At 45.9% G+C, this 23,846-nt stretch overlaps 1 long non-coding RNA gene, 3 other non-coding genes and 1 pseudogene across 4 annotated transcripts; all 5 read left to right on the forward strand.

The window, feature by feature from the left end:
- Positions 1 to 1,456: 1,456 nt before the first annotated feature.
- Positions 1,457 to 7,283, forward strand: LOC149350893 (uncharacterized). The gene is made up of 3 exons (XR_016289475.1): positions 1,457 to 1,805; positions 2,923 to 2,996; positions 7,155 to 7,283. It is a non-coding gene; the product is annotated as an uncharacterized LOC149350893 (long non-coding RNA).
- A 489-nt stretch (positions 7,284 to 7,772) lies between these two features.
- TRNAQ-UUG (transfer RNA glutamine (anticodon UUG)) lies at positions 7,773 to 7,844 on the forward strand. The gene has a single exon. It is a non-coding gene; the product is annotated as a tRNA-Gln (tRNA).
- A 1,126-nt stretch (positions 7,845 to 8,970) lies between these two features.
- Positions 8,971 to 15,859, forward strand: LOC149350895 (uncharacterized; annotated as a pseudogene).
- A 7,243-nt stretch (positions 15,860 to 23,102) lies between these two features.
- Positions 23,103 to 23,174, forward strand: TRNAE-UUC (transfer RNA glutamic acid (anticodon UUC)). Its single transcript has one exon. It is a non-coding gene; the product is annotated as a tRNA-Glu (tRNA).
- A 5-nt stretch (positions 23,175 to 23,179) lies between these two features.
- TRNAQ-UUG (transfer RNA glutamine (anticodon UUG)) lies at positions 23,180 to 23,251 on the forward strand. The gene has a single exon. It is a non-coding gene; the product is annotated as a tRNA-Gln (tRNA).
- The last annotated feature ends 595 nt before the right edge of the window (positions 23,252 to 23,846 follow it).

Genomic DNA, 23,846 nt, shown 5'->3' on the forward strand with positions numbered 1-23,846 from the left:
TGATATGTGTGGTCTACATTGCAAACCACAGAAGGCCGCAAAGGCGGCGGGTCATCCGCCATCGCCGGGGACGGCGAGGTCGCCTTGAAGGCCACAGAAGCACAAAATATTTTGCAAGAACAGGAGCTCGATCAAGAGAAGATGCAGTCTTCTTCTTCTTCCTCCACCCTCTGGGATACTGGGGTAAGACTGCTCGATGCAGCCTTGGTTCCTGCCTTTCAGATTTTGACTTTCTGTCCTGTTCTAGTCTAGTTTCTTTCGTGCAAGCGGCTTATCGACTAGGGAATATTAAGACATGAGATTCCATTGAGCCTGGAAATTAAGGGTTTTGTGCAAGCGAACAATGCCTGGAGTGTCCTCTTGCTCCACCTCGTCGTGTTCCGGCGTGGTCTACACAGTAAAAATATTTACACCCATAAGGGTGCTAAAAAGGTGCTCCGGCAATGTGCACCCTTTGGTGCACCTTTATAACACCCTTATTTTGCCCTATACACCCTTCATCACTGTCTGAAAGGGTGCTTCCTCCAAGCACCCTTCATTTTGCGTGGGGTGTAGAAAGGGTGTAAGGAGGCTACTTTTAATGACCATATATTTAAGTATATACTGCCTTTCAAGGCTCGTGTGTACCAGAGATACAACTAAAAAAGTGGTGGCCACGCATAAAGATTCGCCATTTAACATTACTTCGAACAGATGCGCATATCTTTACATCTAGTTGGCAAAAAACTGCCAACTAAACACAAGTGTTTTCCTCAAGCAGTTTTTAGAATTGTGTAACACATATGCGCACTACCAGTCTGTCAGAATCACTTACGCTGAACAACTCATGGAACAATTTGCTCTTCATTACATCTCTTCAGCGCTGTGCCATATTTAAGTGCCTTGCATTTATCTTCAGGCATTATTGTAAAAAGCAATATAATCTGAGGACCTCATCTAACACTATAGATGAAAATGGCTGAAATCTATTTCGATAAAAAATGATTTTAATCACCAGAAAAGTGAAGCATAAAAAGTGGAAACAAGACTAAATGCAGCATATTACACTCCAAGCATTCACAGAAAAATTATCACTTTTTAATTGAGGAACATGTGATAATGAAAAGAGTTCAGTAAGTGCAATGCATTTGTAGAAGCTCGCAGCAAGCAATTTAGAATGTCATATGATGAAAGCCTAAGAATTGCTTTGTCCTGGACCTGCAAGCATGCTTTTGTGGTGCAAGCTCGAAAAGTGTTTTTTTCTGTATTTCTTCAGGCACCGAGACGGCAGAATACCCAATTACAATACCAAAAATAAAAAATAGTAGGAAAAAAAACTTTTTCACATCGAAACCGAAACAGAAACTGGTTGTCACCGCCAGGTGGCTGCCGGTAGCAGTTTTTCTGTATAACCCTCATGGCGGTTCGGACGCTGTGACACGCTTCGACGTTTGTTAAAATTCGCTACTTGGATTCTGAGCCGTTGTGAAATGTGTTGTGGTTTGCGTGTGTTTCTCCTTGCGCAAGGGTGCACAATCGCGTAGTGCTGTCGACATACCCTAGTCGAGGCAAAGGGTCATTTTTCTGGTCTCTAACTTTTCAGTCTGTGCGCTTTGTGCAGTGCAAGATGGGTGTCCAGGCACAAAGATGCGTGGAGTGTCGCGGTTGAAAGGTTCGAAATGAGGCCTGGAATATTTTCTTCTGTGTGACTACGTGGTAGAGTGTGCCGGCTACGCAGCACTCGTGCTGAACTCGCGCTGGTTGGTGTAGTGCCCGTGACACGAAGGCTAACAGCGTTCTGCACGACTACGCAATCGTCTGAAAAGGTAAGCAGTACTCTAGCTTGTGCATTATCCGAAGCATATAATGCTCGAACGGTGACCTGTCGTACTGCTGCATTATTCGTGTTCAATGCTCTAAAAAGCGTTTAAGGCGCTTGTTTGTCGCTGGCTGGCCAAATGTCGCCGCGGTGAGTTGCTCTGCCAGGAATTGTCGGTACTTGTTTTGGCAAAGGGGATGCTACCGTACGTGCGCTAGCTTTGCATGATTTTAGTATGCGCATGAGCCTGTTTGCGCGTTTTTTTTTTCTTGTTGAGCACAGGTTTTTCAACGTATATGACTCGTTATACGCGTTTCTGCCCATGCTTGTTCACACCACCACGCACGTTTCAAGGATCGGCACTTTGGCTGCGCGTAAAATGTATGATTGTCTTTCGAGATAGCGTTAGCACTTTGAGGACGCGGGGATTCAAACACTTTCTATGCGCCGCGGTTTTTGCTTGGTGCTAGGCTGTTGAACCTTACGTCGTGGGGTCGATCCTCATCGCAGTAACCGCATTTCGATTGAGGTGAAATGAAAAAAAGAATGCCGCTGTCAGCTCACGTTAAGAAATTCTAGGTCGTCTAAATTAATCTGGAGCCCTCCAATACTATCAGTGCCCATTTTTTGCGTCTGAATTCAAGCCCCACAATATCCAAAGCACTGTCTCAGGTTGCAGTTACCAACTAAAGTTAATTTCCGGCCCTCAGGATTTAATTTTTAAATCAGTATGTGAACATCTTTTTTTCTGTGATGCTGATCGCGTTTCTGGTTACCCAGAGTATAGGATCTTGCATTTTGATCACTCTGCTTTAGTTGAAAATTGTTTTTTGAGAAAAGGAAGTGGCGCAATAATTGTTTCAGTTATTACGATGTTTATATCTACGTGTTCGAACGGCCGTTTGCAGATTTATTTTCCTCATAGCAAGAATCCTTTATTATTGCTAGGGGAACTGATGCATTTTAAACAGGATAGTTTTCCTTTGTGTTGAGGCGTATACTTGGGCAAGTATATTTTTCCTGATCTTTTTACATTCATGCGATATTCACTGTCGGACCGAGTTCGCATGCGTGTTTCTGTATTCCTGTCACACTGATAATGGGAAATTGGTATCTATCTGCAGGTGGCACATCTGTCTTCCAGTACGAGTCAATGGCATGGATTTTGTGGCCACCATATGGAGTCAAAAGCTGTGTTGTAAGTTGTTACTGCATTGTGCTTTGTTTTTGTGGTTGTCATGAAGTGTTCTTTTACTTTCATTGCTCTTTTCCTTAATGGTACTGCTTGGAACAGTTTGGATAGCTCTGGCCTCATATGTTTATATGAGTAATATTAGTTGGTCGTTAGAATAGGCCTGTTGCAGGCCATTTGAAGTTTTACATCCAAAATTGGTCTTCTTTTAAATGCTGCATTCTATGCATGAAGTGCGAAATGTGTGCATGTTTTCGGCTACATTGTGTGATACTTTTTCGACTATGAATATTAACATTATGACGCATGCGTGTTAACTTTAATATGCGTTGTTGTGCCACTCATCGCAGGTCACAGATGTAAAAACAAAGTGGACACATGAGATAACTGGTTTTATTACTGCTGTCTTGTTTCTTGTAAGCATGGAGAGGTGGGCTATTTGGTTCTGGGTAGAATTATGAGACATCATTCAAGTGTACAAAAACACATAAACAAAAAGAGTAGACACCACGAACCCCGGACTTCAGCTGAGGTTCATTCCATAACATGGGCTTTTTACATGCAAAGTGGTACTAATGATCCCTTGAGCTGAAAAGTATTTCCTCGACCAGGTAACAATTATTCAAGGTTAGGTGGAAGGGTATCTTGCCACTCAAGCTGAACGCATCGGCCTGCATGCATGCCAAGCGTGCAAGTTTAGCACTTGGAAGAGCTGGGAAATTTTTGAAGCCTTTTGTATCTCTGCTGAAAAAGAGAAATATGTCAGCAGCCCTTCTGTAGTACTCCGGAAAAAGGAACTAGATTATCTCAAGGCAAATGTGTTTGTTGGGTCAGCCAGGGAGGTGATGCATAGGCGTGCCGATGTGTTGAATGTGTGTGGCAAGGTACCTTTGTCCCTATGTTTTTTTTGTGTGTGTTTCAGTTTTTGCCACCATGAATAATTATCTGGTCGCGGATATACTTCTCAGCCCCAGGGATCACTAGTACACCTTTGCACATAAAAAGCCTGTGTTGTGTGGAATAAGCCTCAGTTGAAATCCGGCGTCCATGGAGTTATCTTCATCCGTGTAATTTTGTGTGCTGGAATGATGTCTCATGATTCTCCCTTGTTTTGAGTGAATAAGGAGGGCCTCTGGTGTCTCTCTTTTTTGTGTGTGATGATTATAACAAAGTGGCTGCTCATAAACTGACATTTCGGGCTTAATTGAAGAATCCTTGGGAATTTATGTCTGACAGCATGTCCCATGGGAGCTTTCTTGAGAAAATCAGCTATTTGTTGCCCATTTTACTGCATTAATCATTACTCCTCATCATGTCTCAGAACTCATTGATAATCACAAGCTTTCGAGTACCTCAGTTGTGGGTCAGAAGCCTTCTGACATACTTTAAACTACTAAGGATGTGTGGTACCACATTTTACGAATAAATTTTAGCCAATCCAAACCTCTTGGTTTTATCCCTGACAACCTGAAGCCAACCTGTCAACTATTAAGAATGGAAACCGTTCTGACCCCTCAAACTGTTCTCCTATTTTATTGATGTGCATTTCACATAAACTGTTAGAGCACGAAATGAGTCTGCATATTACTTGCCACCATAATTCAAACTAATTTTTGTATACCAGTCATCAGAGCTCCCATTCTCTTTACTTATGTGGAATCCAACTTTTTGAATTTACAACAGATTTTCACCCAAATTTAGATTATTTTAGGCGAGTGTCATCGACTTGAATTTCTCAATATAACCTTTTAGCTACACTCTCATCCCTGAGCCTTCATTCTTTGATATTAGCGTAGATTCATTGCTTCCTGTTGTACTGTTTTTCTTATGAAGCCCAGTATATCAATATGCAAAATCATATGGCATCCCTCATATCCTGAGTCACTTTGGGATGTTAAACCCCCATAAACCAAACCAAGCATATTACCAAAGTACACTAACATTAGCCATTCAATAACAGTCCCTGTCTTTATGTCCCAACCATGTTATTATGACTGCATTATTCAGAAGAATGCCCCAACTATCTCAGCTACCCTGACTATATTGACTTTGCAAGACAGATGAATGGGCTTGTTGGTAATTCGTTGTGACAAAACAGTGCAAAGAAGACAATGATGAGGAAGAAATGCGACGGCACGAGCGCTGACTTTCAACGAGGTTTTTTGGAAAGCACGTCAAAATATATACATTGTGGCCTAAAAAAAAGAGTGATGAAAGGGCGCCTTGTAACATTCACATTGGATCTGTTGAAAACAAAACAAAAATTGAATATGAAGCATTTAAGAGCATGAACTCTTTTCTTAGGGAGCGATAAAGAATGCCTGCACTGAATATTCAGAACCTTTGTTAGTGTCTGTAGCCGATTGCTTTAAGCAGAAGTTGAAACATTCCTGTTGTGCCCTCGTCGAGATTGTAAATCCCAAAAGAACCTGCTCACTTTATTCACAATTCATCGCACTGGCTAAAGGAAATAGGCAGTCGTGTTGGCATTGATGTTTTCTCCACACCTATGAAGCTTCAGTACGTGTGTAAGCAGTCAACTGAGATCAGCTATCAGAGTCCCTTCGTACACTGCACAGAAGACATAGTGTGTTCAAACCTCTTGAAATGCGGCTATGTTTACATTGGGCAGACAGACAGGTGTGCCACTGAGAGGTCAAAAGACCACCATGACGATGTGAACAGAGCTTGGGGGAGAAATTTCATGATTCACTATTTTCGCGATTGCGATCGTTTGCCAGATCCTGAACGCTGTGAACCAGAATTCACGTGCTGCATTGTGCCTGACAGACACAGAAAAGCTTGTGCATGAGATAATCGAGGCCGCTGAAATTTCAAAAAACCTCAATCACTGTGTTAGCGCACCTTCTTTATCGCTCGCTAAGGAAGAGTTCATGTTCTTAAATGCTTCTTAATCAGTTTTTGTTTTGTTTTCAGCACATGCAATGTGGTTGACACAAGGTGCCCTTTGTTCGTTGTTTCTTTAGGCCGCAGTGTTTATATTTTGACGTGCTTTCCAATACACCTTGTTGAAAGTCAGCACTCATGCCGTCGTATCTATTTCTTCCTCGTCCTTGTCTTGTCTGCGTTTTTTGTCACAACGTATTGACCTCCTTTTCCAGCTCTAGGGTTAATGGTATGGAGAAACCTTAACCAAATGCAGCTCCACATGCTTGGAGCATGTCACAATGCATGCTGCTGGCACTGCAAAGGTACTCGGGTTCATCAGGAGATGCCTAGGCCTGTGTGCTCTTGCCGTGCTGTGCAGTTTATGCACAAAAATTTTGACTCTAAACTGAAGTAATTTTTAGCTCTTCCAAATTTGCGCCAAACTGTTTGAAGCTATGCCACCAACTCCCTTAATCCAACTGCGACACTCGGTACAGATTATGTGTTATCAGTCATCTCACTTGACCACCAGATATTACTGCATAAAAGGGGAAATCGCTCGTTTAGGTGTATTCCATATACTCTGCAATACTTTTCCACAACTTTGTTAACTTTTGCTGCCCTGCCCCAAACCAGGACGCCACCACCACTAATTCAAGAATTTTTTCCTGTTCCCATTGAAGAATAAATGGGCTACCTCACCACATTTTCATTCCATGTGGTCCCTCAAAATGCAGGAAATAAGTGATGTCACTTGGAGCATTGATACTGGTTTGTTTTACGTTTTGTTTGCTGCTGTTTTTATTTTTTCGCAACTGATATATCATGAAGTGTATGCCTCTTTTCTGTCTTAATGTATCGTCGGCGACGTCTCAGCTGTGCTAGTGCTCTCACCTTTATGATGTTACCTTTATGTTGTCCCTCTTATTAATACCCCACTAAAAGCCATCAGAGAACAATAAAAGTATGACTTTTTTGTATTTTGCTCATTATGGCGCACATCACGCTTATTTGTAGGGACATAGACGAGACCTTTGTCTTGCGGTGGTGCTAGTTATGCTGTTGATGTTGATATTTAATGATGAGCGTATGATATATGGAGTATGAACCTCAAATTATTTTTCTTTTTGAGTGTGGATAGCTTCAGTGGTTCTTGATTTAGGCTCACTTTATTCCTGTGGCCACAATACAGTGCTTACTCTTTTAGCACACTATAATACAGGCAAGGAAAAAAACTTGTGGATCCTAATTTTTTCACTTGAATCTTTTCTGCAGAGTGCATCGCCCAGTTTTCCAATGCCCTCATGCACCGGCAGTACATCAACAAGGCTCTTTCATGGGGCCCAGCTGCATTGGCAAGTGGTAAAGAAGAGCAAGAGGAGCATGAAGACAAAATAAATCTGGCTCTACAAGCTTCAGCTTTTTCGAAATTTTTGAATGTCTCATTGTGACAGATGTAACGTGGCCGCATGGCCCCTGCCCCAACATCTCCCAGCCGTCCAAATGTCGCCAGCAGTCCACCATGTTTTTCATTACCATTTCCAATAGGGTTGCGAACGGTCACAGGAACACACCTGCCATATGGGAAACATCCTTCCTTGAAGGGTCCAGGTTCAGCGTGCCTAGCAAAAGGGTGTGGTCCCAGCCATACCCTTCTTTGGAGGGTGCAGGTTCAGCACCCCTAGCAATAGGGTGTGGTCCCAGCACCCCACTTGGAAGGGTGCAGATGCAACACCCCAATCAAAGGGGTGTCAATATACTCATCCCTAGGGTGCTCCCCATGCGACAAGCCATTTACACCCATAGGGGTGTAAAATTTTTTACTGTGTAGTGGCTAGGATACCTGGCTTTCACCCAGGAGGCCCGGGTTCGATTCCCGGCGTCGGAATGTGTGGTCTCATGGTGTAAGGGTTAGCACTCTGGACTTTGAATCCAGCAATCCGAGTTCGAATCTCGGTGAGACCCTTTATTTTTTTAACCCACTATTTTGCTGCCAAAGTTAGTACCTGGGTGTCCATGGCCGAGTTAAGCTGTCCAAGAGGCAGCGTTTATTATTATTATTATTATTATTATTATTATTATTATTATTATTATTATTATTATTATTATTATTATTATTGTTATTATTATTATTATTATTATTATTATTATTATTATTAATGCTTAGAACGCCTTCTTGCCCCGCTCGTATTGTGCAGTTATATAGTGCTTCCGGCTGGAAAGCTGCGAAGGCGCTCGAAGCATGAGCTCCATTAGAGCTTTAAGGCATGAAGTTGGGCTAGTTGGTTCTTGGAATCAGTCGTAATAAAACTGCGCGAAGAACACACAAAGCACAGTTCCGGTTCGTGCCTCTTCTTGTCCTGTCCTCTTCGCGCAGTCTTATTATGACTGGTTAGAGCTGTATTTGCGCATGCTCCCCGTGATTATACTGTTTCGTCTGAATATTACGAAATTATTTTGCCTCAGCTGCCAACCGTAAATGCATCCCTGAATGCTATTCTTATCCACTGCGTTGTGTCCGGCCGGCTTTATCACATCGGTGAATTTGAAGAAAAAATTGGGCAACTCAAATTCGTCGCAGACGTGGCGTCGATATGCGCCTACCAGATGAATCACGTCTGCGCTGTACCGGCGCATTCAATGGCTGCTAAACAAGTGGTGGTCGCCGCGAAGACGCTGTTTATAAAAGGTAAAAAATAATGCATCGTTATGGGCCGCAATCACAGTAAAATATGAATCAAGCTGCACTGGATTCCAAATAATATCAGCGACGACGGCGTGCGGGAAGTACTGAAGCCCTTCGGAAAAGTTGAAAGACTGTCCAGGAAATCTTGCCGTGCAAGCAAGTTCAAGGTCACACAAACTTCGAGCGGGTCAGTGGTGTTGACCATGTAAGATGGGTTTACCGCCCAGACGTTGCCGCATCAGTTGCGCATTCAGAGCAGCTAACGCCCTTGTTATCGTTCCTGGAAGATCGCCGGTATGCTCGAAAGAATGCCGTATTCCTAAATGTTCGAGTGCCACAAATTCGGCCACAGAGCAGAAGTCTGCACGAAGACATTCGGTGCAGTTACGCCAGTTCTGGGCGAAAATGACATCGCAGATAACGACGAGCACGCAGCTGAGGAGTATATCGTCCAACGCTTCTGTGAACCCCGGCGACAAACTGAAAGAAGCGCCAGGGTTTCCGGTTCTGCCGGAGCCAGAGGCTTCAGCGACTCGAGAGCAACAGAAGACAGAGGCCGTGCATCCAGGGACCTTGATGTTGTTATTGTTGTGACTGAGAGAAGGATTAAAAGGAAAGTGCACGGGCCTGCCGACAGGCTCGAGCTGAGCCACCACCGCTGCCACATGCAGATAAAGGAGAGTTAAAAGATAGGAGGAAAGACTGGAAGAAGAGACGCGCGTCGCAACAACTGCGTCCACCGAAGCGACAACGCTGGCTGAAACAACAGATACCCCAAGCTGCAAGCGACACGGAACTGAGATTTCAGCGTGCCCCTACTTGGAGTCAGTGATGCTTAGCACTCCAGCTAAAATAATTCACTTAATCATCACATTATGGCGGCGCAAAGCGCAGTCATAGATGCTCGCATCAAGGCTGCAGCTGTCATTTAATGAAAAGACCGAACAGCACGCATCATTTTGAAAGCACGCTTGATTGATCTACTGCAATGTCGTTCCACAGATCAATGAACACCCGAACATCGTTACGCATCCTTGCACCTGAAGGAGCTGCAATACCCTTGCACCCGTGCACCTTTGAGGGGCGCATGGGTGAATTAAAGGTGCTAACGTGGCGCACCCTTTAAAAAAAAAAACAAGAGAAAATAAGGGTGTGGAAAGGGTGCAGTCTTAAGCGTTACGCGTTTAAGGGTGCAAATTTTTTTTAGTTTTGATGCGTTTTTTCGCAACGAGCAGTATAAGCTAGTTTCCATTCCCGCACCGAACGGTATGCTGCCGCGAAAGGAATTCTTTACTAACCTTAGGCAGTATCTGGATTACTCCTTGTCGAATTATTTTTGCACGAGATTTTACCTGCATGATGTAGGTGTTGCGTGAGTTTTGGACGTACAAAATGTCTCAGCTGAGTTTGAGAATCAGGTTCAACACGTGCACGAACAACTTCGGCCCCTGCTGTGTCGCCTTCCACTGTTTCCGGAAGATTAAAACCTCGCAATGCAGGGGGTCGTTGCTGGAAGAAAGAGATCGTCAAGCCGACCAAAGCAAGCGTACTCTGTTCGAATCACTTTCGTCAGAGCGTCTGCATGTAGAGCTTGTCCCTATTGCGACCTATAGTGCTTTCTGTCAAGAGGGCACGGCTGAGCCACGACACAGTTCGTTCGATTTTCTCGGTCATGCAATGCGTGTCGCCATCGCCAAGAATCGCTTCTGCTAAAAAAGAAACATGAGGCTTCGACTTCCGATTCTACTTGAATTACTTTGCGACAGTTGAGGTCTCTTTTTGTGAGCCCGTGCATAAATTTATGGAGCGTAACGCATGCGCCGCTCTCCTGAGCTAGGCGAAGGAGGTTCGGTTCGACGCGTTCAAGCAAGCGAGCAAGCATCGAAGCTGTGCACGCATATGCGGAATCTTGTTTTCCCACGCATTCCTGCCTGTTGGCAAATCATGCATACCTGATTACAATGAAAATGTTCGAAAAATGTCTGTGTTGTTTCGGATCCAAGTATACCTGAGAAATGAACTCCAACCAACTTCAAAACACGACGTTCCCAAACCTTGCTCGGTTTCTTCATGAACGTGTGACTGCGGGCGAGTTCCAGCTCCGCTTTTAAACACAGAGGGAGTTGTGCGCCAGGCCACTGAACTTAAACTGTGGATCTATATAGAGTGAAAGGTTATGAGCTAGCGATTACTATCTTCCGGCGTCTGCTGAACATGTCATGACTTAAGCAGCAGACTTGCACTTTGTCTGCGGCCCAATAGTACTGGCAAAGTCTATTCTCTACTCACATGTCTCACTGTGCTCGGCCACTACGCTTCGCTCACTTTGACGTCGCCCTTCTCCTGCTTCATTCTTTCAGTGAAATACTTTTTTTTCCCAACGTGCAATGCCGGGCACTCAGAGCAGGATATTTTGTACACAACCCGTTCGGTTTTCCCTTTATAATGACGGTCTTTCGGGCGGAGCAGGAGGCCTCCATCAATTAATGGTAATCGGCTTCAGTATTGCTCTCGCGCCATTCTTTCCGAGAATGCGAGCCGAGGTTTCACTGACACCTTATATGCATGGAATGCATACGCGTCTTTCCCGCCGGTCTATGCTTAGGCTAGGCGTAGAATTAATTGTTTTTGTTGCGTCTCGTTTCCTTTCAGGCGATACCAGGAATGAAAGAGCTGGAGTATCCTTTTCTTTGGAGGTCAGTGAATAAATAGCCTCCATAAGCGCTTCAAAACACCGCAGAAAGCTGCGATCTGCATTCAACATAGCGCCGGATCATTACCGGCAGCTTCTCCGGTTCTCAATATACCGTCACGAAATCTTGCCCAATCACAGGCGGCGGCGCGACCCACGTTGTGCCCCGGGCAGCGACGTCGCCTACATGTTTCTGCTAAAACTGAGAATGATTCCTTGTTTATGCCTAAATTGGGTTTGATATTTGAGTATGCAACATGAAAAAACGGTATACGACACCGTTGCAAGCCCGATTTTTTCAAATAATGCTGCAGTGTCCCTTTAAGCAACAGGAAGAGGGTAGAGTTGGTCAGGGAGCCTACGCGTGTGAATGACATCCTTGTCACAATCAAAAAGAAATGGGCTTGGGCAGGGCATGTAATGCAAAGGCAAGATAACCGACGGTCGTTAAGGGCAACAGACTGGATTCCAAGAGAAGTCAAACGGGGGCAGCAGAAAGTTAGCTGGGCTGATGAGAGCAAGAAATTTGCAGAGATAATGTAGCTGCAGCCCGCACAGGACAGGGATGATTCCTGAAATGCCGGAGAGGCCTTTGTCCTGCAATGGGCGTTGTGAGGTTGATGATGATGACGATCTCTCCGGTCCCCTGCCTGCGCACTTGCCAACGTGGCCCCGTCATGTGGTCTTCAGCGCTCGGCCATGTCACATTATCCTTTGAGGTCATAACTGCTACTACCAATCAGCAAATTTTATGACTAAGACGAGGTTTTTTCTTTAGTGATCAGAATTCTAATTACCATCATCGACCTGACTACACCCACTGCAGGACGAAACCCGCTCCCATAGAGGTCTGGAGGAGGCGCAGTCAGCATGGTATGCTGCAGTATGTTAATACATTCGTTCACCCGTACCTGCACTATTCGTTCATCTAAAAAAGCGTTACCATTGAATTATACTTTCGAATCCGGATGCCCAGTCTATGGGGGCTTCTTCAGTATTGTGCGATGCACCACGTTGAACATTCTCTTCTCTATGTCGACGGTGGAAATAGTGCACTGTTGTGTAGAACAAGAGCGCTGGTGTTATCTCCGCAGATGCGAAGAATTAGATCATTAGCTCTGACATGAAGTTTCAAACGGCGTCAGGTGTACGCTAAGGAGCTTTAGTCTTGAGTCTAGGTGGCATCGTCCAGAATTCAAAACCATCTTCATTTTGCCAACACACGACGTCCCAGCGTTTCCTACTGGTAAAGAGAAGTTCGTTGGTGTTCAGTACCGGGATAGGAATTTTAATACTTGTCTTGCGCAGCACTATTAGGGTAAGAGCGAAATGTCAATTTATTATTTATTCGTCTTTGAGTTTGTCACCTACTGCTTTTCTTCGTTTTCATGGTCAATTAATGCGTTCCAAGAAGTTTCGAAAATGTCCGTTTGCATTGAGTCAGTACAGAGACGTAGACAAGGATCTGCCAGCAACGAGGCGTGCGCCTTTTCTCTGTTGAATTGATCACTCGCCCATCTCCGATGTCTCTCAGGAAGGGAATGCGCGGAATCATACGCCATGCTGAGTGAAAATTTTGGTTGCCTTTGTACCTTAGGAAGTTTGTCTCGGCTTTCCTCCATTACTCTTCTGCGGCGATGAGCGCGACCCCAGAGTTGCCTTTTCTCATGGTTCGCTAGTGCTTCTAGTTTTTCTCGCGCTATCAAGTGTGACGGTCCGCTGTCGTCACCAAGGTTGGTGATGAACAACGAGGTCAGACACTAACTTTTCAGCATGCCAGCTTGGGTTTCGGTGCCTGCTGGACTTATGTCGAGCCAGGAAAGTCTGGTTCGGGTTATGCGGATGGGCCTTTCCGAATACAAATAAAAGCAAACGACATCATACAATTTTAAGTCAGTGTAAAAATCTATTCAACAGCTCTTTCCTAATAAGGTGTCGTTTCTTGAGCAACAAAAAGGGGTATAGCTATCAAAATAAGAGTTAAAAATTTTCGTGCACCTTGACTGAAACTCGTGAAGTCAAGACCGGAGAAAACTCGGCAAACACAGGTGGAATCAGTGACGATGTAACCTAGTTTCACCGATTTTTGCTCAAAAGGCTGTCTTTACGTCGCAATACTTCACTTGCAAAAGCGACTACAAAACCGCGGTACCAAGTTTCATTTTATTTTTTACCTTTTTAACCACTGGAAGTGTACTCTTTTTCTTTCGATCGAATGTACTATTGGGTTGATACTGGTCGACTTCAGTTTGCCTTCGGTGTCCCGTTACGGCTATGTAGCTGACAGCCCTACGATGTGGCAGGCCAAGGAGTATTTATGGACAACTCTTAGAGGGGGCGGTACTGTTTGAACATTGCATTTCTCTAACTCCTTACGGCGAAAAAAAAAAGATAAGGATCTGAAAACATCCATGTTTACTGAGGTAGGGCATTCAATTAAATGAGGTTGCTGATTCATTAGCAAGGGCCTCTCTCTGTGGCCCAATAATTGCTGTCCTGCCAACCTGCGCATATACAGCTGCGGTGAGGTTTCGCAGTTACACAATATTTCAGGAATTTTCAGCCTCGGCGCTTACTTCATCCCCCGAATACAAGCATCTTCTGCACCCTTGGAGCAGCAAAGACTGGAGTTCGCGCAGACTGGAGGTCTCTTTCACGCGTTTGCGATGCCGAGTTCCTCTGCTAAATTTCTACCTTCACAGATCTGGTCTGGCGGTTTCTCCACTGTGCCCATTTTGTGCCGAGCCTGAGACAGTGGATCACTTCCTGCTGTTCTGCCGCCGATTCTCTTCTTTGAGGAGGCGCCTATTAGAAATTCCGTTTCATCAGCTGGGTCTGCCTGTGTCCACTGAGGTTGTTCTTTCCTTTGGCGCTACTTCGCTTGGACGAAGCAACAGGAGTGCGCGCTGTGCAGTTCAAAAATTTCTTCTCGAAACACAGCGACTCCCATGCTAATATTAATTTTATTTATTAATTTTCTTATTTGTTCTCATTTTTCTGATTATCAAACTTTTAATTTAATATTATTATTTTCTGTCTCCCTTTCAGTCAATACAAAATTGAACCATTCCATATGTTGCATTCAAATTTGCACATAAAGCCGTCGTCCCATCTTCGATCTCCCTGCTAACAGGACCCCTTTCGTTGCGTCGTCCAATCTGTCAGCCTATACCCTATTAATACTCCTTTTCCTCTAAAACTCTTAATCATTACAACAGTTCACCGCCTGTGTCTTGGCCACTCCCCGTTGTGGGTATGTGCCATTCCACTTGAGGCCAACCAACCAACCAACAAGAATGATGCGATTCACTTTTGAAAATTACCTCTCTCAGAAAAGGTGAAGGGAATGCTCTTTCAATATAGCCTACAAGAAGGTGCTCTTCTTTCATTTTCGTGATTCCAAAGTGTGTCTTTAAATACCATGATTTGAGCTCTTGGACCTTTCGGCCATGCCTCATGGGCATCCGCTACAACGGCAGTGCGAGCAGAGGAAGAGAAGGAGGAGGCAGCCACGCTCGCGTGCCACGCGCAGTACCGCCCCTAGTCGCCCCGCGGACCGACGGTTGTCCTGGGCTTTGCCGGTCCAGGCCGGTTCCCAAGGCCCTTGCCCCGACGGAATAAGGCCCCTGCGGTGGAGTCGCTTCCCGTGCCTCGCGAAGCTGAGTCCAGCCCCTGGGTTGCCTGCGCCTTCGACGGCGGCCGACGCAATCATCGCACCAGGGGAAACCCCAAGTTGCCCACGGAGGCTGACCTGAACGGATCATTGAGAGCGACGGATCCAGGCGTACTAGGAAAGCCCCAAAGCGAAAGTTGACCCCCAACGAAAGCGATCCCGACGATTCGAAGCTAACAGAGACCCAGAAAAAGGAAATCCCCGAGAAGCCGAAGCCCAGGGGAACGCTCAAGAAGGCAACGGCGGCCGCAGGCGCGGTTGACTTGTCGACTGCGAAACCCAGCACAAGCCGCCGCAGGGCTGCACTCCTTTCTCCGAAGGAACCCACGGCATTCGAGCGTGTCGTACCGAAAGCCGCTGCAAGCACATCAGGGAAATCAGCATTGCGGGAGACGTCTGCCACCCCCAAGATTCATTCTTTAAAAAAGGCGGCCGATGTGCCCGGAAGCGAGGCCACTGGACCCTCCATAGATAAAGTGAAGATGAAGATCCTGCGCCGGAGGGGCCGTTCTCCAGGCAAGGCAACGGAGCCGCCATCAGACAACACCGACGGGGGCGCACGTACGCGTGGTACCCGCCGGCGACCGGGAAGCAAATCTCGCAGTGTCGGAGGTGAGAAGCGGCACCGAAGCAGGCGTCATCACTCTCGAAGCAGCGGTGGCGGACGGCGTCGCGTCCGATCCAATCGCCGGTCTCGGGCCAGCTCGTCTGACCGCAGCGACTCGGGCAAACGAGCGCCTAGGAAGCGCCGCCATTCCAACTCGAAGCTTTCAAAAGGCAGCGCCGGTCGTAAGCGCAGAGGCGGCCGCCACCACCGCTCTAGAAGCGTGTCGTCGGACAGCGAATCTGCGGAGAGAAGCGAAAAGAAAATCTGAAGTTCGAGGTACCCCTCAAGCTCCCGGAGCAAGCGTGGGGCCAGCAAAGACTAGACGAGGATGTCGGAGTGATTCTAGATGCGATGTGGAAACCAATTGAGACAAGCACAAGTTGCTTCGAGAACCAAGGATGGACCCGTGGATTCCTTGTGTTAAAAAATTTCTGAATTTTTTTTGAAATCAGGAACTTGGCCAGGATGCACGCCGTCTCCGAAAAAAAAAACACAACACGTGTGCAGCTCAGCGGTGGCGAAACAAGACCAAAATTTGATAGTGATTATCCTGAGATGGTATTAAATTTTATTCATTTGCTGTGGCACTAGTTTCTTTTCTTGATATTTGTTTTGATTGTTGGCTTCAAAATTTTGGGAATTCCATTCTCGAAATTGACGCGAAAACGCCGATTTCACTCGCATTTGTTTGCAGTCATAAATTTTTTCAGTGCCAGATCCAAGGGGGGAGAGATCGATTCGGCAATCACCTTCATAAACCTGCTTGCTGCCTATGTGCTCCGTTCGAGTTCTGTAGACAGGTGTGTGAACGTCTGTGCTCCCTGCTACTGTTCCATTCTAAACCTCAAGTGAGCACAAGTCACCAGTTATCTCTGCTCACTCGCACTCTGAGGCGTTAAGGATTGTGTAGCCTATTTCTCTTAACGTGAAGCCAGCTTTCCCCAGTTTCCGTGCAATATAATGTCATCTTTCCTAACGAATGCATGCGCGTTCTCCATTTCCCGAAGAAAGTGGCACAAATGCATCTTCCACAAAGGGATATACTTAGAGGCGCAAAAACAACTACTTGTCCAGGGTGTGTTACAGGCCGTTGAAGTAATGGTGGAAAACAGCGGAAAGTGGACGATGAAGATGCCACACGCACCAGTTGTTGGAATAGAAGAAAAAAGAGCCCACTGCACAAAAATTAAGCGCAGCAGAGCTGAAGTGAGGGCTAGTGAGTGCACATTTGTAATGTTGCAAAAAAGCACATACTGGACAAGACACAAAGGAAGAAGTGGAAGACCACATGTGCTCTTAGGAAACAAAAACAAAAAAGACAATGTAAAAACTTTTTTTTACGTGAAGTTAATGGTGCCGTTCGGTCTAAAACGTGGCGTTGGCGTCGTTGCGAGTGCAAAATACACATCGGTCGTTATGGCAGTAGTAGTAGTAGTAGTATCAAACTTTATTCCGAAAAATGGGACCGGGTTTAGGGGTTTCTGTGCTTGGGCTGCAGGCGGTGTTCCTAGGTACAGGATCCCATTGGTTCTTGCTGCCTCCTCGGCCCGCTCAACCATAGAAAAGCAGTTTCCTGAAAAGACGGAAGGTGGTCAAGCGGCATCGAACCACTGTCGCCTAGGCCAGGAGCTGGGCATGCTACATCCACACTGCTGAGCAATGCACGTTCAGCGCGATAACTGAAGGCCTTGTATGAGCACCTCACACTGCACACAAAGCGAATCACATTAAGGAACACCGAGTTAGTTTCACTTTTGTTCATGGCGCACATATTTGAGTGCCCACTTATTTGCGTGCACACTTATTCGCGTGCACACTTATTTGAGTGCACACTCAGTTCAGTGCACCACTCATGTCTGTCCCCGCAGGCGACAGGTACCTGTGCCGCGATAACGCGTCTTGCGACGCCGTGGGAGCTGAGAATTAGGCTAACATCTTAACTCCACAAAAGAGGAGTGCGATGCCGAGATATCATGATGTCAGAATTCTGCGCCCCATCCATGCAGGGGCGAAGGTGCTGGGCCTTCCCCGCACGCACTTAAATGCGCCCTTCAAAGAACCTTTCCCGCAGTTCTAAGCAAAGGTGCAGAAAAGTCCTCTTGTAGGCGGGATATGCTTTCCAGCGGGGGAAACGCTCTTTTCAAGCTTCGTTCTCGTTTGTATCGAGAATGCCATGCGAGCGATCCACGAGGACTGCAATGCTGAGTGTGTGGTTCATTGATCCTCTGAAAGTTAGTTAGTCTTAGCCAATGTACATAATCAACACTTTGCCTAAGCTAATTTTGTCTATGTAAAACCAATCAAATGCGCTTGCATTTGTCATACTTGAGAATTCCTCGTAATCCTGTTTGTCTTAACGGCACTCTACAAGAAATTGCCAAAAATATGAACAGATGGCCTAAATCCACAAAAAAAAAGAGAAAATATAAATAAAAATGCTCCATCTTGACAAACAGCGTTAAAGACTGGTTAAAAGGAAGACTGACAACACGAACACTTTTGTCTCGTCTTTCGCGTTGTTTCTCAAGCTGAAATCACACCCAACTAGCCCAACTGTCTCCGCTTGTTCAAAAAGGGTGTGAGACACAGACACACAATCTCTGTAATGTTATTTACTACATGCGCGCAAGAGGCACACATATCATTAAATTGCGAAGAAATATGTACGCAGTAATGGGGAATACTTCAGAAATTTCAGAGTGAATGCTGTCCTATTAAACAACATGAGATGAACTATAGCAAATTACCGAGTGCTTGGACAGGCAAACCACACCGTCAAGTTAAAATATGAAATCCCTTGACCCTCAGGTAATTCGGATTCGAAGGGAACTGAAAATTTGTACGAATTAAGCACAGTTCAGGGCAGCCTTTTGGATGCCCCGATGTTGACAGTAGCAAACGGTCTATTGGAATAAACTGGAAGTTCAGAATAAGTGCATTACAAGGAAACGAAGGAAACGAGTGCAAGGAAACGAAAGTAATATGAGCAGTTGGGCAAAACAGCCGCAGTTGACAATAGATGATAAAGCAAGTGCAGGTAGTTGTTGACTACATCGATGTACTTCGACCAACCAATTACACATTCTGATCACAGGAGAGCAATTAGCGGAAGAATGAGAATGACCTGGAGTGGATTTGGCTCTTACTCCGAAGTTATGCAGTATGCGTAGAGAGTTTTAGGCTTTTACTTTTTGAGGAGCCAGTGGACATTTTTTGGGTGTTTATTTCAAAACATACTTCAAAATATTTTTGGAATATCATTTTCGACAGGTGAATTCCCCTTTTTTTTTTTTGCTGCGACATGTCATATTCCTTTGCCGACAAAAGTAACTTCTGAGTAACGTCTGAGTTTACCTTGGCCTTTTTTGTCAGAGCACGCAGTACGAGGACGGCAAGGACGGATGGGAAAACCAGTTGTGGTAAGCCCCTCCCTCCCGTTCTGTTGGCTTCTCGTTGCTTTCCACCCTCCCCCTTGCCTTACTCCAACTTCCCTCCCAAGAGTGAGGCACCCCAACAACTGTACCAGCACAAAGGAAATGAACTTTGACCTGCGCGGCCCGGATCGAACCCGCGTCTTTCAGACTGCTGACCCTAAAGACGCGGGGTCGATCCCGGACGCAGCGGTCGAATTTCGATGCCGGAAAATTCTAGAGGCCCGTGTGCTGTGCGATACCAGTGCACGTTAAAGAACCCCAGGAGGCCGAAATTTCCAGAGCCCTTCAATACGGCGTCCCTCATAGCCTGAGTCCCTCTGGGATGTTAAACCCCCACAAAACCATAAAACAAAGGAAATAGGCACACGACGGAACCACGCAAGACACACCAATTTAATCGCATAAAAGCACCCCCATCAAAGCCAAAGAGAAAATAAGCGAAAACGAAAGTAATTGAGGTTATTCAGGGAGCCTGGCACACTCTCAAGAGTTGTACTTTTGAAAGTGCAGAAGACTGCAGCTTAGGCGACAGTGTGGAACCCGCATGACCGTTCTTTGCTAGCGAAACCTGCGTCGTGCACGGACGAGGCGGAGCCAGTGACATCGGGTCACATAGTGCTCTGTCCTCGATCGGAATCAGTGATTTCGTCCATCCTTTAGCGTGTGCTGACATCGCATAGCACATGGACGCTTTTGCATTTCGTCTCCACCAAAATCCCGCCTTCGCAACCAGGATTCGATCCCGCTATCCTGGAATCAGCAGCTGAACGCCAGTCACTATGCTGCCATGGCAGGCCTTTCTCGTTTCTCTCAAATTATGAACAGCTGCTTATCGATATGCACGAAAAGAGAAGTGTATAATTAATGAATACCGCCAGTATTCACATATGATGTCCAAATTCAGTGGATTACAAAACGACTTGAAATAAGGTTAAGAACAGCGCTATGAAGCATGACAAGGGAAATGGTAGGTACAGCATTAACAGATAAAGGCACAAAAGCATAGATTACAGAACAAAAACACATTGAGGATATTCTCGCTGAAATTAAGAAACCAAAACGTGCAAGTGCTCACAAGTTTTCGGAACGGCGAAATCACGAAAACCTTTAATTTCCTCGCAGCCTAAAGGCACAGCCAGACATTGTGAGGTACGCTGTGCGTGTCAAGCAGAGAAGTGCAAGGCGTTCCCAACAGTTTATGGCTGCATAAACTGAAGGGAACCAGCTGCTCGCTTGTTCTTGGTTTTACATAAGTTTGTATGACCTGCAATGCCGATTTCGAGTCGCAGAATATAGTCCACTGGTGCGCGGACCGGTGACCAATAATATAACGGACGGCCTCTCGTATGCCTACCAATTCGGTTGTCGTACAGATGACGTTTTATGCATCAGCCTGAAACGGTGACATAAGGCATTTCCTGGCACTATCACCGCTGCAGCTGAAGAGGGGTCATCACGGATCCTTCAAAAAAAAATTCATGAAGTCAACACACATAGAACAATGTAGAACAGCGCAGCTGTATCAGACCGACTGTTGGATTATGTGTCTTCTTTGCAATCCCTGGAATTTTTTTTTATTCGAGCTGTTTGCCATTAGGCATAATGAAAAAGGGAAGGAAAGTTATAAAAAGGAGTGCAAACAAGCCTCGCTTAAAATGCGGCAAAAGTTCGCGATAAAGCGATTATCTTGAGTCCACTTGCGATAGTCGTCTGCAACGTCCCATCGCAGGCCAACCTTTCTTAGGAAGCGTCGTCTCACAGAAGCTATAGCCGGGCAAGTCCACAGCAAGTGTTTTTCGTCACACTGGTTGGGCGCAGCACCACAATGGGGACACTTGTCAGTCACTTCGTAACGTTTGTCATACCACCGATGACGCACAGAAGGAGTCAGAGCCGCTCCTGGCCGAATCCGGCGCAAAGATACCTCCTCATCCCGAGTGAGACTCAATGAGACTCCGGGGGAGAGGATACGAACACGGAGGAATTAGAGCGCGTGTTCGCTGACACAAAGCCTGTTTCTCGGAAACTTGGGACAGGAACGGATCTGAGGGAAGAGAGGAAGGTGGCGGGATATCGGATGTGTCAAGGTGTGTCATTTCATCCACATGAATATTATGCGGAAACTGGGCATGCCCGCGAATCCAATGTATACGCACAAGACAGGGGTACTTTGTGCAAAGTTGGTGAATTGATTGTGTAACTTGGAATGTGCGCCGGACAGCCTTAAGCTGCTTAAGGGCGGCAAGGGACGTCGGTGTTAATGTGAACTATATCGAAAGTGGGTACGAGTGGAAGGGAAGCAATGGCATTGTGTATCGCCTGAAGCTCCAAGGCAAGGGAGGAGCAAGTATCCTGGAATGGTTGTACGTATATATGGTTTCGGTACTGCCCAAATTGGCACCTCCGCTATCTGGTGTGGCATGTAGTTGGAAGGCACCGCAATACACTGCTTCCAAGGGGTTTTAGAAAAGGCTAAATCTGGGCGCACAGCACTAATTATGGTCAGGGGGTGATGACGTTGCCTGGTCAAATGTTGCAAATTCACACGAAGAGGATCCTGTCGAAAATAAATTCGTGCTGGGCAGGAGCGGGCCTCATAAAATGTGCCCCATGTAGAAATTTTGAGCGGCAAACCCAAGCATGCTCTTCAAGCGCGAGCCTACGCGGTTTCAAGCGCACGCAGGCCTGGTAGTCTGACCCCCGAGAGAATGGGTCCACTGTATCTGAGAAGACCGACTACCAGCGCCTGGCACACGTGAAGTAAAGATCGCTCAGTGGGAGCCCAGGATTTCCCTGCTTTTTTCTAGAGCAAAGAAATGAGCTTCCTCCAGGACAGGGCACGGTCTGTCGTAACACCCAAGAATTTGTGAAGTGTTACGTACGCAACAATTTGTCCCCAGACTGTGACTGGATACCAAGCCATTAACTTGCGTGTGCAAGCCAAGATTAAGCTTTTAGTTGGCGAAAGTTCAAGCCCATCACGGCGCAAGTACGCAGACGTAATGGAAACTGAGCGCTGCAACCTTGCTTGCACTTGGGGGAGTGTGACACTTGGGTTGCGTTTCAATACCTCCGAGTAGACGGCTACGAACAGCCGCCATCTTGGGAGTCTTTATATTTCTCAGGAAGCCGTCCAAGATGACTGCTTCGCCGAAATCAACATCGATGCAGGCTAACTTCCTGTCTAAAGATGGCGGAGCTGATGTACTCGGATGAGCGCGTCGTGCTCTTCGCGGGCGTGGAACTGTAGCCGGAGTACGGATAGGCACCGTACTTAAATGTGGGTCATTCCGTGGAGTTAATTTGTACGCACACCAGTCAGTAATTAAGCAGTCTTAGTGGACGTGCGATTCCTAGCAGTGTATATTCGTGAATCACGCACTTCTTTGACTTGGCCCGGTACCAGTCGTTCAAGAAGAAGAGTCAGTCTGATTGTTGATGCAGTTGAGATTTTCTAAATCCTCGAGAGGCATGCGTAAAATCGTGTAAGTGAGAGATTGCGCACTTACATTGGCCTGGTTAACTGTTTTCTTGGTCACATTGGGCTGGTTAAGCCCCTTCGTGCTCACACTGGACTGGTTAGCCCGCTTCATACGTACATTGGGCCCACACTCTGTCGGGGTTTTGGACAGCTTCCTTTTCAGGCGCCACTCACAATCTCGATGTCGCCACCGTCGAACTCCGTGCCATCCGAGTCAGAAAAACTACACGATCCCCGGAGCTCTGCGGAGAGATCCACACTGCATCCAGGTTGATATATGTGGTCTACATTGCAAACCACAGAAGGCCGCTGAGGCGGCGGGTCATCCGCCAACCCCTGGGACGGCGACGTCGCCTTGAAGGCCACTGAAGGACAAAATATTTTGCAGAAACAGGAGCTCGATCAAGAGAAGATGCAGTCTTCTTCTTCCTCCTCCTCCCTCTGGGATACTGGGATAAGAGTGCTCGATGCAGCCTTGGTTCCTGCCTTTCAGATTTTGACTTTCTGTCCTGTTCTAGTTTAGTTTCTTACGTGCAAGCTGCTTATCGACTAGGGAATATTAAGACATGAGATTCCATTGAGCCTGGAAATTAAGGGCTTTGTGCAAGCGAACAATGCCTAGAGTGTCCTCCTGCTCCACCTCGTCGTGTTCCGGCGTGGTCTAGTGGCTAGGATACCTGGCTTTCACCCAGGAGGCCCGGGTTCGATTCCCGGCGTCGGAATGTGTGGTCTCATGGTGTAAGGGTTAGCACTCTGGACTTTGAATCCAGCAATCCGAGTTCGAATCTCGGTGAGACCCTTTATTTTTTTAACCTACTATTTTGGTGCCAAAGTTAGCGCCTGGGTGTCCATGGCCGAGTCAAGCTGTCCAAGAGGCAGCGTATATTATTATTATTATTATTATTATTATTATTATTATTATTATTATTATTATTATTATTATTATTATTATTATTATTATTATTATTATTATTATTATTATTATTATTATCACCATTGCTTTTCAATTTATTTATCAATGACTTCGCCTCAGCAGCAACAAATGCCTTGGTCTTTCAGTACGCCGACGATACGGTTTTACTTACGAAGCATATTTCCTACAAAAGTGCTGTTGCTTTACTGCAAGAAAATATCAGTATCGCAATGAACTGGTTTTCCATCAATGGTCTTTGGTAAACCAACAAAACACAAAACTGATTTGTTTTACAAACCCATTAAAGACAACAGTACTGAGTGAATCAGTTTTTTTGCACTCCCACAATGATAAAGACTGCCATTGTACTGTAGTTGAAAATGTTGATTGTATAAAATATCTGGGGATTTACTTTGATAGCGACCTCTCATGGCATAGTCACATGGCTTACGTTTGTGGCAGATTGCGTAGAACGGCATGG

Source organism: Amblyomma mixtum, chromosome 3, assembly GCF_055824585.1.
Source record: "Amblyomma mixtum isolate Tamu chromosome 3, ASM5582458v1, whole genome shotgun sequence".
NCBI classification, from domain to species: Eukaryota; Metazoa; Arthropoda; class Arachnida; order Ixodida; family Ixodidae; genus Amblyomma; species Amblyomma mixtum.